The sequence below is a fragment of the Alosa sapidissima genome, chromosome 1 (genome assembly GCF_018492685.1).
Source record: "Alosa sapidissima isolate fAloSap1 chromosome 1, fAloSap1.pri, whole genome shotgun sequence".
Lineage (NCBI taxonomy): Eukaryota > Metazoa > Chordata > Actinopteri > Clupeiformes > Clupeidae > Alosa > Alosa sapidissima.
In genome coordinates this window covers 7,578,131-7,596,239 of record NC_055957.1, presented here as the reverse complement: position 1 = coordinate 7,596,239, position 18,109 = coordinate 7,578,131, and the positions used below count along the sequence as shown (strand labels likewise).

The 18,109-nt window shown below is 39.1% G+C and overlaps 1 long non-coding RNA gene across 1 annotated transcript; it reads left to right on the top strand.

The window, feature by feature from the left end:
- The first annotated feature begins 14,139 nt into the window (after positions 1-14,139).
- On the top strand, positions 14,140-16,129 carry LOC121703196. Its single transcript, XR_006029591.1, has 3 exons — positions 14,140-14,967; positions 15,264-15,298; positions 15,585-16,129. It is a non-coding gene; the product is annotated as an uncharacterized LOC121703196 (long non-coding RNA).
- The last annotated feature ends 1,980 nt before the right edge of the window (positions 16,130-18,109 follow it).

Sequence of the window (18,109 nt, the reverse complement as noted above, 5' to 3'; positions counted from 1 at the left end):
TTGTTGATGATAGGCTAATTGATTTGTCCTTTTTATTAAGTTAAGATTAAACTAAATGCGCCAGTGGTTGGGACAGACTTATGGGGGCGAGAAGAGGAATGAAGCAGGGGATGAGGATATTGACAGAGAAATAGATAGAGATCCCAAACATAAAATGAAGTTTTGCAATTTCTGTGTATATTTTGTGGTATGTATTCATGCCAACAATGTTAATAAAATGATCAAATGCATTCAGTGACACTCATGTCATAAACTCATAATTCTCTTATTTTCACCGGAAAAAATTTGGCTAGTAGAAATTCTGATTGGCTAGTAACTTTAGAAAGTTACCAGCGACTGTGGCGACTAAACCCGAGCTGTCGGTTCCAAAACACTGGTTACCAGTTAGTTCAATCAACCCTGTGTTAGATAACCTAGAGTTATAACCTAGAGTTGGGGGCAGCCGTGGCCTACTGGTTAGCGCTTCGGACTTGGAACCGGCGGGTTACCGGTTCGAACCCCGACCAGTAGGAAGCGGCTGAAGTGCCCTTGAGCAAGGCACCTAACCCCTCACTGCTCCCCGAGCGCCGCTGTTGTTGCAGGCAGCTCACTGCGCCGGGATTAATGTGTGCTTTACCTCACTGTGTGTTCACTGTGTGCTGAGTGTGTTTCACTAATTCACGGATTGGGATAAATGCAGAGACCAAATTTCCCTCACGGGAAAACTCTCAAGAGAGTATAAATACTTATACTAGAGTTGTGCTCGTTCATGGCGAACTTATAAAGGCATCATCTATTGAGAGTCGAAACCATGAGTGAAACCTGCGAAACGAAGAGCACCGTATTTTTCAGAGGCGGAGTAGCAAGTTCTCCTTGAGGCTTACAAGGAGGAGAGAACTTTAATAACAAAAAAAAGAGCAATACTTGAGCGTCTGCCAAGGAACGAGACCTTGCTTGGCAGAGAATAGCCTAACTGACCGTATGCGTACGTTTAGGATAGCCTATTTAATGTCAAAAGCACAATTAAATAATTCAGTGGACATTACATATTGTATTGACTGCTTTGAATGATGCTTTCTTAAACTAGCCTACCTTGTCACAGATTGAGTGGGCCATAGACTCCTTGAGAATCCCAATTAATGTAATTTTCTATTTTAACGCGGGTTCTGCAGCTGTGGGCCAAGTTAAACCTTTGTGCTCCACCATCGGAAGGGTGATGAACGTCGGAAGGCATGGGTAGCCTATCCTCTATCAAGTTCTCCTGCAATTGCACATATAACATTAAGTTACAGCCTACACATGAATTAGTCTGTAGTGGATCAACAAATTAGATTCCCGGTATATCATTCCTGGCATCGTGTAGGCCTACTGGGCCCTGCCATTTCGCCTCCACGTTTGTGATAAGATGTGAAGCATAATCACATATCATCTAGCAATTATTAAAGTAAAAATGTGTTTTAAACACCAACACCATTAAGAGACCATCCAAAAATAGAAGTGGCCTATGACCTGTCCATAAGACCTTAAGGACATTCTGAAAAAGCCAAAGCCTGTTAATTGAAGCTCACCAGCTAAGACAGCCTATCGTCGGTGCACATTTGGAAAACGTAATAAGTGATGCTGACCTGCCAGTTGGTGAAACTACACTTTAATGATCCTCGTGGGTTTGTGTCCAGGAAAACGAATGAAATTGCGCAAGAACTGCTTTAGCGCAAGGCAAACTTTACGCACCAACTGACAGCTTGCCAATATGCTCTGCGTCTCCAACACTACAAAAACTCCCAGTCGGAGAGCGTGTGTAGCCTATTAAAAAAAACATTTTATCCCAAATGCCATCAGCATTCTTAACCAAACTTAGTGACAACACGCATACCCGGTGGCACTGTTATGTAGTCTATATTTAAACTTATTTATTAATATCTGGTGAGCCAAAGACAAATGTGCACCATATGGTGTAGGCTAGCTAGCCTACATTAAAGATTTATTTTATTCTATTCTAATCCACCATGCGTAATGTAGGGATGGAGAATGCTTTTCAAGTAGCCTATATTTAGGATTCAGCTGAAAAACTCTAGCGCTCTTGAAAAACTCGTTTGGAAAAGAATGGATAGGCTATCATGTGATGTTGTGGTCTTATCGCCTTCTCACGGTGAATTGCACAGATGAATATTAGGCTACATGATTTTGTGCTTCTTTGTCAATCGGACCTTCGTCAAAATGAAACGCCATTGTGACAAGTGTAAAAATAGCGGCCTGGTTAAACATGCACTGAAATAACCGAACAAAATTGAACATAACCTGAACAAAACCTACCCCCTACCAGGTTAAGTTCAGAGCCTATGTTACCATAGTTACTTACATAGCCTGATCATTTTTGAGATTTCTGGAACTGAAATCCCAGGTTTACCGTTTACTCTGGGTTTACATACCCAGTTAAGTTCAGAACCTATATTATCATAGTTACTTACATAGCCTGATCATATTTGAGAGTTCTGGAACTGAAATCCCAGGTTTACCGCTAACTCTGGGTTAACATACCCAGTTAAGCCAGTAAACTTGCTTTCTGGAATGCCCCCCTGTATTTCACTTGTTCAGGTGTGTGTCAATAGCCAGCCTTATCAAGTTTTTAACAAATCTTTTTAAAAACGTTGCTATTACGACATTTTCTCCCGTCGATGAACTCCATGACATTTGCATGATTGCAAGTTTGTCTCCTCGTCTTTCCAAAAGTGTGGGCGTTGTTTCGCCTTGATTAGGAAAGTGCGTGAGACAACTGGTTACTTTTATCCTAATTCTGTGCGAATTGAGCAGTGAATAACAATGGTTATTTTCTCTTTTGATAATGGTCTAATTTCCTGGTTTTTACATAAACATAGTTGGTGGTTTTGTTTGTTTGTAATACTGTAAGCCTGGAAGAAAAAAAGTGCTATGGCCTACCTCCTATTTTGTATATTAAAGAGCCTACTGGGCTTTCTCTTCTACATCTGTCTCTTGAGTTGTGGTTTTAGTTACGTATTACGTATACCAGACCTGCCAACCTTGAAGAAATGTTATGAGTACAACCTCCCCCCCCCCCCCCACGCGCACAAACCCGACAGCCCACCGCCAATGTACGCTCCACCGTTGCCCACCCACCAGTGAGATACCTAACAATATAATACATAATAAACACATAATATACTTTCACCAATCAAGGTGTATTACTGTAGTTATTCCATAACTATATACAAGTAGACCAGGGATGGGCAACTTTGACATAGAGGCCATAAATATTTTCTTGTAGCTGTCAGAGGGCCAGATGTGACCATGCACATCCACCACTGGGATAAGTAGGACATCAGGAATCAGGAAAATTAAATATATGTCTGTAATGTGTATGAAACCAACATGCATTAATTTAATATTTTCTTTGCTCAAATGTATTTTTTATATTCCTTCTATTCATTAATGAACTTTTAACATCAACAAAAAATTATATATTTGCATTAATGTATTTTGGCAAGTAGCCTACACTGCCGTTCAAAAGTTTGGGGCGAATTAGAAATTTCCTTGTTGTCATCATTTGTTGTAAATGACTGTTGTGGAAAGAAAAGGCTGATCTTTAATGCGACATTACCCATTATCAGCAACCATTTATCCAATGTTCCAAAGTCAAATTCTGTTTACTAATCTGATATCATTTTAAAAGGCTAACTGAGAAAACTTTGGAGAACCCTTTTGCTATCATGTAAGACATAATGTAATCTGAAAACTGCTGCCCTGATTAAAAAAAAACAATGCAACTGATCTCAGCTGGAATTCTGTCTATAATGAAGTGGAATGGAAATGTCTAAGTGACGCCAAACTTTTGAACAGTAGTGTAAGCTACATTTTAAACTCCTACATCAAAATTCTCTGATATTCCATTACTTTGCCCCCCCCCCCCCCCCCCCCCCAAAGATACAATTTCCCTGACGTCCCATGTCTGGAATAAACTTTATTAAAATGCTATTATTCCTGAAATTCCATGACCTGGGAACCCTGCCTTAGGCTACTTTAAGGTCGGCTATGACGGCTATATCCACTACAGTAGGCCTAACACTAATCAACTGGAGAAGTTTCATAGTGATAGCTATTAATTGAACATTTTCCCCAATTCTTGAATTTCCCCTTGAGGATCAATAAAGTATCTATCTATCTATCATCTATCTATCTATCTATTCTACTCAATTTACTTAGAATGTTGGGCACAACTTTGGCCTTTAGTCTCGAAAAGAAACATGTTCCACTCCATCTACGGCGGTAGACTTTTAGCATATGATTCAGGAGGGTATTAGGACCAATAAAAACTATGAGACAGTTCTGTTGCATTTTTTCTTTCTTTCTTTTTGGGCTAGATTGACTGGCCTATAAGCCACCATCCTCTCTCTCTCCGTCCCTCCCTCACACACACACACATGCGCGCGCACACTCATGCCTTTACATTCTCACTTCACCCGTCGCACAGACTAAACTAAACGCAATTGGCTAAACAGGCCAGTCTATCGAGTGTGGCAACATGCGTGGAAATAACTCACGCAACAGCAACAGGGACTTTGCCAGATAATCGTGGTTAGGATCTAAATGTTAGCCTATCCGGGTACATTAGGTGTTTTATGAAATATGTGCTAGGCTAATTAAGGCTATCATCTAGATAATTTGTTCAAACAACTGTTTATTTATTTTTATTTTTATATGGATAAGCTAAATGGGGTAGGCTATTTTTGTATACAATCAACTCTGGTGTGCATGTGCATTTGAGACGGAGGAGACAGGAACAGGGGGGATTTCACTTCAGCCTACCTACCGCACACGCACATGATGTTAACCGAGAACGTTTAGCCTATCTATCAAATTTGACCCGACCCACCCACGACCCTCGATTTTACCTGGAAGTCTCACCCGAACCCGCGGGTGAATCCGTGGGTCCCGCGGATCATAATCCGGCTCGCGCAACACTGTAGCCTACACGCCTCTGTGCCAGTAGCATTTTGAAAATGGCAAAGGGGAGGGGGGACTCCCCCTCAATATGGTCAGAGTAAATTGCCAAGTTACTTTGCTTACTTTGCTGAGTTACGGGGATAGGATGCTGGCGAGGCTGACGCCGCTAAGTCTAGCTTGTTTTTATTTGACTTGACAAGAAATGTTATGGTTTATTGTAAATATTCATCAGATAAATCTATAGGCTATTATTTAGTTTAATTACTTCGGTGAATATTGTTATTTGTATTGCATTTTCCCCGTGGTAAATCAGTAGGCAATTGGATTGCAAGGACTGTCACTGCACTAAGCGGTCGATAAAGTTACTGCTTACATCGCTACGTTGAGGGCATCAGCTGCCTGGCTCCTCTATCTGTTGGATGCTTGTTCTTGTTCGCCATCTCTCCCTCCGTCTCGTCTGGTATCTATGGACTTGTTGCTGTTGGGTAGGATATCTAGTCGGTTGACTAACCAGCTGCAGGTAGGCTACAGTCGGTTGACTGTCCAGCTAAACTGAGAGGTGGTTTGGTGTGACAGCGCCAACCCCGTTACAGTTCCACACTTCAGACTGATGATTTCAACTTAGCCTATACGGAGCTTTTAGCAACGGGGGACCTTCACTACACAGCCCTTAAACTTCGGTAGCTCAACTCCACCAATGGCACAGCGGGGATACTCCAGAGTCCAGAGGAAACGCTGCACCGAGGCTTATGTCGCTCCTTCACTATCCAGCGAGCGACAGAGCATCCCAACTTGGCACAACCTACATCTCCACGGACACTCCTGTCAACTATGCGGTTTTCCAGAGCAGTCCGCTCCCGTCTCTACATCAGCAGCAGAGTGAACCTTCAACATCCAGAGTCTGAGAGGGGCTGCTCTTCCTGTGGTTAAAAGTTCTGCTTCAGTGAGATCACGTGATTTGAACTTTGCTACATCTAGCAGCTCAGGTGAAGCCTCGCACCCTGAAACATCAACTTAGAACAAATATTCAGACTCAACGTGAGATGAGATCTTGATTTGTTTGTTTCTTTTTAACTGAGACTTGGCTTAGCCAAGGGGAATTTTGCCCTCCCAGTACACCTTTAGCTCATAGTAGCCATGCAGTTGTTTATAAGGATTGTTTAATGCTGGCACTGAAAGATTCTCAAGTTTTGAGGTTTTTATGTTAAAAAAATCTTTGAAGTCCCTGTGCTCTGCATTGTTGTTTATCGACCCCATAAACATTGCATGGCAGCTTTTTTAATGGAATTTTCAGATCTTCTTCTCATCTATGATAAGATTATTGGAGATTTTAATACTCATGTTGATGATTCCAAAAATTGTTACTCAGCTGAATTCTGCAATATTACAGAATCTTTTCATTTACTTATAGCATCTAGGACCAACTCTGGGCATATTTTAGATTTAGTTTTTTCTCTTGGCATAGAGCCGAACAATGTTTTGGTGAAAGAACTACAGTATTGGTGTCAGACCACCACTATAGGCCTATCATCTTTGATAGTGGGTCATTCTGTGTGAAATCACCCAATTACAGCAAAATTGGGGAGGTCACTCTCTCCGAAAAAATCTGAAAAAATTCACAGGTGTTTGTAGACCAAACCTATACATAAATCTTAAATATGACTGCTTTTCGTTGTCTCTGTACTTGTACTCTGCACAATGACAATAAAGTTGAATGTAGGCCTAATCTAATATCTATAAATAATCGTTGCAAAACTACAGCCCTTTAAAACTTCGTCATTTTAAGCACTGTGCACAATCCTTTTTTGTTTAACCTCCAACATTATTGGCTCTTTTGGTATTTCACACACATTAGTGAATAGGCAAACTATGTGAATATAAATACGATTTCCCGTGGAGTTCAAAACTCCAATCAGATCAGACGTATCTTGTGTAATTTCCCTTCTGCAAAGAAAATGGCTATAACGTCTATATGTGATATAGCGCCACTGTGGTAGAAAGTGGTATTGCTACAGTCAATCCGAAGTCAGTGGCTTTACTGACAATATTTTCTAAAAATCATATCTCAATAAACTCAGCAACAAGCCCACATTTTGGACAGATAATCCTCACATACAGAATGATATATGGTACAATTAAAAAAAGATCCTGTCAAATGTCCATGTGGTGAAATGAGAAGATGAAAACGGGCTTTTTGAAAATCAAGCCCAATTTTTAAAAAAAAATGCTCCGACAATATGATCATGATACAAAAGTTAATGCATAGACATGATCTCATAATCCATATATGACTGGAAACAATCTGATAAATTTGTGTCACATACATTTTGAATGAGAAGCACTCAAAGGTGGTGGCCTTATTGACCACAGTGGAATTCAATGGAAGAGTATCCATCATTTACAGGAAAAGATGTCAAACAAAATTTGTTACATTTTAAACAAGCCAGTCAAGACCGGTTTTCAGAAGGGTTTTACTGTACAACACATAAGAAACAAGGCACCAAAGCAAGACGAAACTGAGGAAATTGCATTAAAATACAAACACAACAGGAATGCAAGTTTAACATAAACAGCAGTACACAAACATCAAGGAATGTGAAAATTAAAGTAAAAGTTTAAAAAAAGGCAGGAAACCATTATCACACTCACATTGTATTTTGAGATAATGTGTTAAACTTAAATTGGACTTTGGCTTAGACAAAAGGGCACATGCTATGAATTGATTTCTTGATGTTACAGAACATAAAGTATAATCAGTTTTGCACAAATTTGAGGAACAATGTGTTCATGTTTTCCAGGTCAGTAGAACTGATGGTGTAATTACGAGCACTATACTGCCTTGAGCACCAGGTGCACTGATAAGACAAAAGGCATGTTGAAAGGGCACCCATTCATCTTTTCGAGATCTGGGCCAGGACTGATTTTTTCATAAACGATGCTCATCTGAACGGTCTTTGATATTTCCCACGGGCCAGTTGCCATCATAAATGCATGCAGCATATTTCCCTGGTTGGAACTGATCTCAACCCTGCACATCTCCCTCTTTACCCATATTTACAGTAATGTAGGAGTCAAAACGCTCAGCCAATTTGAATTTTTGAGCATTTTCTTGTATTGGATTTTGTGAGGCAAAGAAAAAAACAATACCATGTATGTGTTCCTGTGCCCAGCTATACATGTCATGTGGTGCAAGGATCTGTTTGTCTAGAGTGGCTTGGCACTAAACCATCACAGGGGCTCTTCCCATGGCTGGTTGCAAAGAAATGCCATTCAGCATGTAGACCATGGTCATCAAAATGGTTGCAAAGGTTGGCAACATTTTTGAAATTCTTGTACTGGCCAGCCCCATCACTGAAGTAAATTACTTTCCTCAGATTTTCAAGATTCTGTTTAACTGCAGTTAACACTTCAGTTATGAATGCATGAACGGCATCATGTTTTAAACAGTCTGATATCACACATGTTCATGCATTTCAGGTCTGAAGTTGGTGAATCCCTGAGGTACATTACAAAAGGATTACATTGCCAGTGAATTATCCAAATGATGTCCCTGAAAGGCATCTTGCATGATGAAATCATAATTTTCAGCGCAATCAAGCAGGATTATGGGTTCGCTTGAGTCAAGTTTGTTTTTTAATGTACTGTATTTAAAGCGTCAGTCTGAGCTTTAGCAATGAAGGATTTACATATCGTGTCAATGGAATCTTCCACAGCACTCTTATAATGCCTCTTTGCTAGGACAAGTGTCACAAGCAGGTAATGCTGGCACCAAAAATGTTGTATTTTGGTGGTGTTGACAGACACACAGAATGTGTACCTTTTGGACCCACAGCTACACACCATTTTGGCCTCAATTTGCAAAATGTGGGGAATCCAAATTTGTCAGGATGGCCAACTTTGACAGCTGCATACAGCTTGCTTAGATTGGCCAAACGCTTCTGCTTGTGAATTTTGCCTTCATCTGTAGTGACAGACAAATATTCCTTCTTTCCAGGGCATACTCTGGAAAATTCATCTGATTCAAAAAACTGCTGAACCTTTTATTTTGTCTCTTCTGACATTGCATGGCCTAACTTCCTCTCTGGCTCAGCTAAAACACCTTCCTCCCTCTTGAACAGCCTGCCACGTCTCACCAAATATTCGCTTACTCCAAATGAGGTCTGGATTTTCTGTTTACTCCAGCTGTTAGGAACTAGAGTTAATATATTATTTTTTTCTTTCCTTCATGATACATTTTTGTGCAAGAGATTCCACAGGCTCTCTAAAATCCTTACAACTACTACAGTCATCTAGATCGGTCTCAACATCAATTTGCGTTATGTTCATCAAGTGACATACCTTGTCCTCAGCAGCAGTTTTCATTTATTTGACCTTTCTTTTAACATCATTTTTTTTTCACTGTGCCCACATACTTGATTGGTGAACAGCCTAATTTGCTGAGAGAAATGTTCAATTCTTGTCGAACATTACCTGCAGGTTGGAGGGCTTTTGTATGAAAGCTGCTTGGTCCAGCTTCTGCGGGTGGTTGACAGTCACTGTTTGGTTGATCAGCTTTGATAAGCTCTTTCCAACAAGATGAACAGAGTTTCTGTCCAGGTACCAGGCCGAGTATTTCGGCGTTGTCCTCATTTAAACAGCGGAGGGATCCTGTAAAATGAAAAAAAAAAAAAAACAGTGAAATTTGCAAACTATTTGCTGCTGTGTATTGATTTATTTTCTAATTAATTTATATGGAAATAAATGAGCATGCTTTTGGAACTAATGCCCTTTTAATAAACACTTTTAAAGAGGTATTTTAAAAAGATACTTAGGAGCCTTCTTCTTTTTATGAATGCCTCATGCCCCTTGAGCAAACTGATCAACATCTTGGACAATGACTGTCATCCACTCCACAGCACTACAAAGCAGAAGAGTTTGATCAGCTGGAGACTATGCTCACTGACATTCACAACTGACAGACTGAGGAAGTCATTTGTCACCATATTTCCTGACCTGTCTCACCACCTGCCTATACTTACATCACCTGCCTATACGCAAACTGCATTTTGTTGTCTTTGTACTTGTACTCTGCACAATGACAATAAAGTTGAATGTCATTAAAAAAAGAAAAACATCAGAATTGGCCATTGTGTATGGAGGAATATCTTCCAGGTGAATGGGCAACAAGAAATCACTCATACTAATCATCCAAATATTTTGTTTACCAAGCTCAATTTTGAGTTTTAAGCTTGCTAATTAGCATAATTCACATACTTTTTGGTTTTGCCATCAGATATCATAGGAATTGCAAAAAATAAGGCATTAATATACTCTTTATGTATCATGTTGTAGGACAGGACAGGAATTACCCCAATGACTCTCAAGTAGCAAATGAAAATAAGATAAAATTAAAATATAAATTGAAATAATAGCTAAAATTCAGTATGACGTTTAGAAGCAAAATAGATTCCTTGATAATAAATTGCTAGAATAGTAGGTGACTGCTGCTTTTTCTGTAGGAAGTACTTTGTCACTAACTATTATGAAGAGTTGTCAGTCTTTACAGAGGATTTACACTGTATTTTTTTTACTGTAAAGGCGACTGTGCTTGCCTAGTTAAAACATCTGACTGGTGCTCTTTCCTATCATTCAAATCCCAGCCATGCAAAACAATTGTGTGCATGTTTGAGGGTTGCTGAAGAGTGCTATGGAGATTGCATTATTTGCAAATAAAAATAAAATTTAGACAAGATATCCTTTATAGTGCAACAAAAAGAAACATTCTCCAGTGCATCATTACTGCATATGATGCTGAAAGGGAAGTGGACCTAGGACAAATCCTCAGCTATGAACTGATTAATGTCCCTGTACTGTAGCTATTGCAGATAGCGATGGTTATTTGTGAAGTGGAAATAAGTCATCCTCACTCAAGTGCTGTCTAGCAATGTGGATTGTCCAGTAGTGATCACTACAAAAACTGCTCATTCAACACTGGTAATAGATGCTCAAGATCTAGTTATGTCTTTAGGGCACCCATCTGACTGCAGCACATTAAAGTATGCAGGAAAGTTTGTAAGAAACTTTTGTATTGTTATTTGGTATTTGTTATGTGGTAGCAAATGATTTGACTTGTTGACTATCAAATAAATAGACCTAATGTAGGAATGCACACAGATATTGCAACAGATACGCTCAGGCCAATCCAAACTTTTCTCATCTGTTGTTCCTCGTTGGTGGAACACACTGCCAGTTTCTACAAGGGCAGGGTCATCTCTCTCCATTTTCAAAAAACTCCTGAAGACCCAGTTCTTTAACATCTCCTCTCATAGCACCACTTACAACAAGTCTTGCCGATCCTAGCACTTACCAGCCATCTTGAACTGACACTCAACTGTTTAAAAACAGCACTCACTGATGCACTTATTCTTACTGTACTCTACCGTTTTTAAATTGGCCTAAAATTGTTGAGAGAATTGCTTTAAAACTTAACTGTTACCATGTTGTTAATCGCTTTGGTTAAAAATGTGTCAGCCAAATGTAATGTAATGTAATGTAATAATGGTGTAGGCATATCTGATTAAGACCCAAAGAGTGGTTGAAACGTACTTATTAAATTACACTGGGAGCAAAGAAGACTATCTTCACTTTTTTCCCTTTGCAACTGTCAAAGAAATCCCATAAACACAGAAAGGCCTAGGATATCCTACATCAGATGGCCTAAAGATTAGGCTCTTCTGCATAGCATTAAGTGATTTGCATGCAATAATTTGAACACTGACCTTGATCTAGCCTACTTTGGCTATTTAAAGGTAATTTATTGCCAAAACATCACACAATATAAATGAGCTATAGCAAACAATAAAGGACTTAATCACACACAAACTACTATTTTACTGACTACAAAAATAATAATTATGTAGGAAGTTTTGAAGTTTAAAGTGCACCAAATTCAACACAAATGACTCAATACACTTGGAGGAGGCCTGTGTCTTTTCCAGATATTTTAGGATTTGGATATCGCTTCAGTATCGAGTATCAAGATATTTATGATATCAAGATATTGTATCGAAGTCATAATTTTGGTATCGTGACAACACTATGCCAGAGCCACTCTGTTTTCTAGATGTCGAGGATCGGAGGCTTTACCACCAACAGGTGATGCTGCTCAATGGCATATTAGAAGAGCACATTATCAAGCTCTAGTATGGAGGCAAGCACACATACCAAATCCAGTGTTACTAGAAGTAAAATGTTTTTTACTTGACGGTTGTTGCTGACGGTAGATGCAGTTCTGCATTAGGCTTATTCCCGCTATCTAAGTTCATATGTACTGTAGGATATATTCTGAGTTGAAGGTCTGTGCAATTTGTTATTGTGATGAAATGCATTAAACACCACGAGTGACTCACTATGTTAGCAATAAAAATATGGTTGTGTTTTGATTAGAATTTCCGAGTTTATTACATGTTAACTGTAATCATGTTCCCATTAAATATGTTAATAAACTATAGTATGGCTTATTTAATGCTCAAACATGTATTTAGAGAACACTTTTATTTGGTTTTAGTGATTACTTTTGAAATCAACCCAATTTAGGGAAAAATAAGCAAAAATAATTGCTATTTTTTGTTAAAATGCTGATTATGCAGCTTAGAACTCAGAATTGAGCTTGGTAAACAAATATTCAGAATCAGCACCCTCAAATTAGGTAAGAAGGGTGGTTTACCAACTTTTCCTCAAATTTGCCGTCAGAAGTTCTCTTCTGTGAATCTGCTCTCCCTCTATGAAATATGCAGTTATATATTTGAAGTACAGAAACCTTAACAATGGATGAAGTTATGTTGAAAATTATACATTTTTCTGGATTTTGGACATATTACAGTGAAATGTTAGAGTGTGTGTTTAAAATATCGCTTTTTCCAATACATCCAAATCCTGCCAATAGCCACCAACGAAAATGTATTATCGCCATACTGTATACAAATCTCAACCAGAAATGTCCACTTCAAGTAAATGTAATATGTACTTCAGTTTCCACATATACTATACACTGCAGGTAGTTCACATATGATTAGTGAGCTAGTGGGTGTAAAACAAACAAAAGTAATACAGCAAATGCATACCAAAACAAATTTTTCAACCTGACTGACATTATTTTGATTTGCCTAATTTATATTACAATGAGGACAGACACATTGGTTTTCTAATGATTGTTTACTGATCTTTGCAAAGACGAAGAATGACAGTAACCCCAGACTGCTTACACAAACTCCAAACAGCGTCAGCTGAGGCCAGTGTTACAGAGGTTGTTCACAACAACAAAAACAAAGCTATGAAGCATCACTTCTAGCTGAAACATCATTTCTAGTACATGCATGTGATGTGTAATACACACACATATATAGGCATGTGATGTGTAATACACACACATATATAGGCATGTGATGTGTAATACACACAGATATATAGGCCTATAACATGCATGTGATGTACACATATATAGGCCTATAACATGCATGTGATGTACACATATATAGGCCTATAACAGTAATACAATATCTAAATAATAGAAAACTGAAACACTAACAACTAAATCACTGATACCTAAATAAGAACACAAAGAAGGAGGGAATGTTGGGGAAATGATGGTTGGAGATGTCATCTTTCAATAGTGTGCCAGTTGGTGGAATATGGACAACCACATCAGCATAGCTGTGTCCAGCCTATCCAAGTAGGGCCTGGATGGCAGTTAGCTTTCTTACAACTCCTCCAATCAAAACATGCACATGTGGAAACACAACACATCAACACTTTGAAGAACAAAAACAAAGCTCAGCACACCTGTTCTGTGCATCAGCAAAGTTGGAGGGTCAGTTTATGAAGCATCACTTCTAGCTGAAACATCACTTCCAGTAGGCTACATGTGATATATATGCAATATATATGTTATATATGTAAAAAAAATACTATTAACTAAATAATACAAAACTGAAACACTAACAAATAAACATGTAATACCTAATTAATAACAGACATATGGCGGGAGTTGGGGAAATGATGGTGATATAACTTACACGACTACTCGAATCGTTCAATTTGCCTTTGAAGCTGTGAGCTTCTCCATCATCAAAATGCGGTTGATTTCATGAGGTTACACATATTGTGGTTAATAGTCTCAGTCTGAGGGTTGATCGCTCTGCCCAGTGCTTCAATCATGCCGGGCAGGGGTGCGTTTCCCAAAAGCATCGTTGCTAACTACGGTAGCAACTAACATGGTTGCAACTATGTAAGTACGATACAACTGTTCCCCAAAACGATAGTGTGAACTATGGTGGTAGAACTTACATAGTACAATGCATCGTGACACTGCGTCAGTGTTTCCCAAAACCATAGTAGCAACTAACGTTCGCAACCACTATCGTAAAGTTGTGTAGTTACAGCTACACCTCTCGACCTGTAGTATGTAGTAAGAACCATAGTTGGAGACGACGTAACCCTGATGACGGAACACGCAGCGGACAGATGGATGAGAGGTAGCCATTAAACGATCCCATAACATTGCTGTGGGATACCATACCATAGCATTGCTGGAGGCTACAATTGCACATTACTGGACAACGTTATGTGGTACAGTGGAAAGTGAAGTGTTGTGGAGTTAGCCTACAACAGAGCGGCCTGTGGTGAAGTGTTATGGTGACCGCAATCATCTGTGTTGTTATTATTCGTGAATTTACATGTAGCCTAATGCTAATGTATCAGCACAGATTCTTTCGAACACCCATTAAGTTATCTGGTGATAAAGCTTTTGAATCCCAACGGTATTGTTATGTGAGGCTAGCATTGTAATTGTTATAAAAGGATAACATTACATTGTAGTCGTATGTTAAGTGTGTTTGGATGAAGCATCTGCTAATCATACACATAGCTAACGGTATATGGACTCTACAGCCCATTATGATGTGGTGAAGTGACTGTGCTGTGGCAGAGACTGTAGCGTGTGTGCTTTACATGAGAGAGGTCAGGGGTTCAAGACTGAGTCATGGGTGTGAGGTGAGTATGCCTGTGGAGTGGGGTTTGTGTTGTATCTTGTCTGATCACAAGCTATGTTTAGCGGGTGTATAAGTTAGGCTACTCTTAGTTATTATATGATCTTGATATTTGAACACATAGCTGAATTATGTTGGTACAATGACATTGGAGAATGCTGTTGTGAAGTTGAGTAGCCTCTCGCTTGGAGAACTTTAAGACCTCTGGGACTTGGCGGATAAGTGAGCATGCAGAGTGCTGTGGTCAGTGTCAAAATGTGACATGATTTTCACTGATTTAACTTGTCCTTCATGGCCCAGGTATGCGTAGGCCTGTCATGGGAGGCGGAAAAATGGTAAGTTGCCTTTGCTTTGTGACCTTTCAATCTGTGTATGTATTTTGATGTCATGGCTCATAGGAAACATGTGTGTGTGTGTGTGTGTGTGTGTGTGGGAGGGATCATGGTGAGAAAGTGATGGTGGGAAAGTTAAGTACATTTACCCCCTCACCCCCACCAAACTAAAAGAAATGTAAAAAACATAAACAAAAGGGGAAAGAAACAGGGAATGTGGCAGGGAATTGTGGGGTTTGGGTGTTTAGGGGCCAAACATATGTGCAACTAATTCCCAGTGTGCTTCCAGACCAGCAGGAAGGTGTGCAGCAGCCACTGGAATGACCTCTTCCACCTCCTCCACTGACAGCTCCTCATCAGCCGGCAGTGGGGTGTGATCCTGAAGGGCCATGTTGTCACCAAAACTACACTGCACGCCTTTGCAGGATGGAGCTTCAGGACCACCAGCGCACCAGCGGATTTGCTCACACACCTAAAGCGCCGTTTCCACATGCCCAGGGCCCTCTCCACAACAACGCAGGTCCAGCTATGGGCGTTGTTGTACTGCGCCTCTGCCTCGCTGTTGGGCTCCTTGATGGAGCAGTTGACATGCTAGTGTTATCATAGGGGTTTGATGGAATAAAGTAGGTCTTGAAGTAGGTCTTGAAATGTCAGTGCACTCAGGGGATATAGACATGCTTTTGAAAACAACAGTATAGACTTTGCTACTATCTCAGCAGCAGAAGCATGTGACGTGTAATCCAAAAAAATCCTAAAGTCAGGAGAACATGATTTTCCTAACACTGACTTTATCCCATGTTAGGATGTCTGTACTTGAAATGTAGGCAAATTATTGCATATTTCATGACATAATGGATCCTTTATAGGCTATCTGTATGGACTACATCATATTCTGGAATATTTCCCAAAGCTTTTGAGGGGATATGTAGGCTATTAATTCAGATTTGTTTTGCCTTTTCCCCTGTAAAAATCCTGTCATCAGCATATAATATACATAAACAAACATGCAGGGTGATCACACACAAAAACTACGGTAACACTTTCTACATGAATAAGACCCTATTATTAACAGATATAAGTTTACTGAGTAATTAAAGGGTGCAATGAACTAAGTACCGAGTCTAGCATCTTTACCCCATATGCACAATATTATAAATTACTATGTTAATGTCACAGGTGTTATTTGTCAGCTTTAGGTAAAGTAGAGCAAATGAGGTGTTGTTATAAATAGATATAAGATTATTATAAACAAATATGAGGCACAATGAAATGATGCCAGACTCAGTACTTAGTTCATTTCACCCTTTAATTACTCAGTGAACTTATATCTGTTAATAAAAGGGTCATATTCTTGTCACTTTACTTAGAACTGACAAATAACACTTATGATATTGCATAGCTGTTTATAATTGTGTGCTATAGGGAGATGTATAACTTATAATATTATTATAACTTTATTACATATACTTATAGCTATAGATAGGACTACAGTTACAGTAGAAGTCAAAAGTCTTTATGCATCACTATACGCATTTAGCAGAGCAAAGTAGTTAAGATGCATCATAAAACTGACGAGTAGGCAGATCTTGACATATGTATAATGCATTATTCAGATTAAAATTATAATCATTCATAATTAGTTGTCATAATACATCATGACATTGGTCAAGTTGGTTATGACGTCTTATGAATACATATAGATGGTAATAATGAGCATTACAATGCTGTATAGACACCTTATAAAATATTATGAATGCATTCATAGGGTGTTATAAATACAACCTTCAAACTACTAATTCAATGCCATTACTTATGTTCTAACTGTATGGTGGTGTACCTACACAAAATCATTCTGGGGCCGTATTCACAAAGCCTTTTATCTTACCACTAGGAGTACTCCTAAATCGCACTAAAAGATTTTAGCTAGGAGTTTTCTCTTAAAAGTTATTCACAAAACCTTTCAGACCTACTCTTAGTAAGGAAAAATGACAACTCCTAAACTAAGAGTGAGTCTTTGTTGCTATGGATGACGTCATTACTCATGCACGAGCTTGACTGAAGTGACCATCTTGATTGGCTGATGATTGTAATGCAGGAATGATTCCAAACACCTCTCTTCCGATGATGACTGACAGGTGACAGGTCGGAGAATGTGTGCGCTACACAAGTAGTGCAAAGGACGGAAGATGATTAATAACTGAATAAAAAGGCCTAGCCTAAATGAATAAAGAGTAAGGCAAAACAAATAGCCTAGTAGCCTAATGAAACATAGGCCTACGGATTGATGCAGTATCTTTGCAACATTATTAAATTAATCTGTCAAAGAGGAGACCATTTTAATTTGATTCACAATGAAACGTTACATTTAATTTACATGTTAACAATGAGTAGTTTTGGTTGTTGGTGGCGTTATTGCATACCTTTTATGAATGCAAAATTGTTCCCCCGCGATTGTAAGCTCCTGTTGCCGCATAGGCGACGCATTTCAAAACATGCAACGTGAAATGCCACAAAAAGCTGTTTGTGAATAGGTCTTAGTGAGTTATTTTTAGGAGTTGTTCCTAAATTCGCCACTTAGGAGCTACTTTTAGCCTTAAAATTCTTTGTGAATACGGCCCCTGAAATGTAGGCTATTCCCCTGTGCCTCAAGGACTTTGGTTCTGACAGTGATAATGGTGGCAGTTCACTTGTTTCAACATCATCATATAAACATAGCCAACTACTTCATGATGACTTCAGGCCAAACCATATTACGACTCATCCTTTCATGCATGACTGTAATAGGCTAAATGACAGTTGTAATGTGTAATTTTC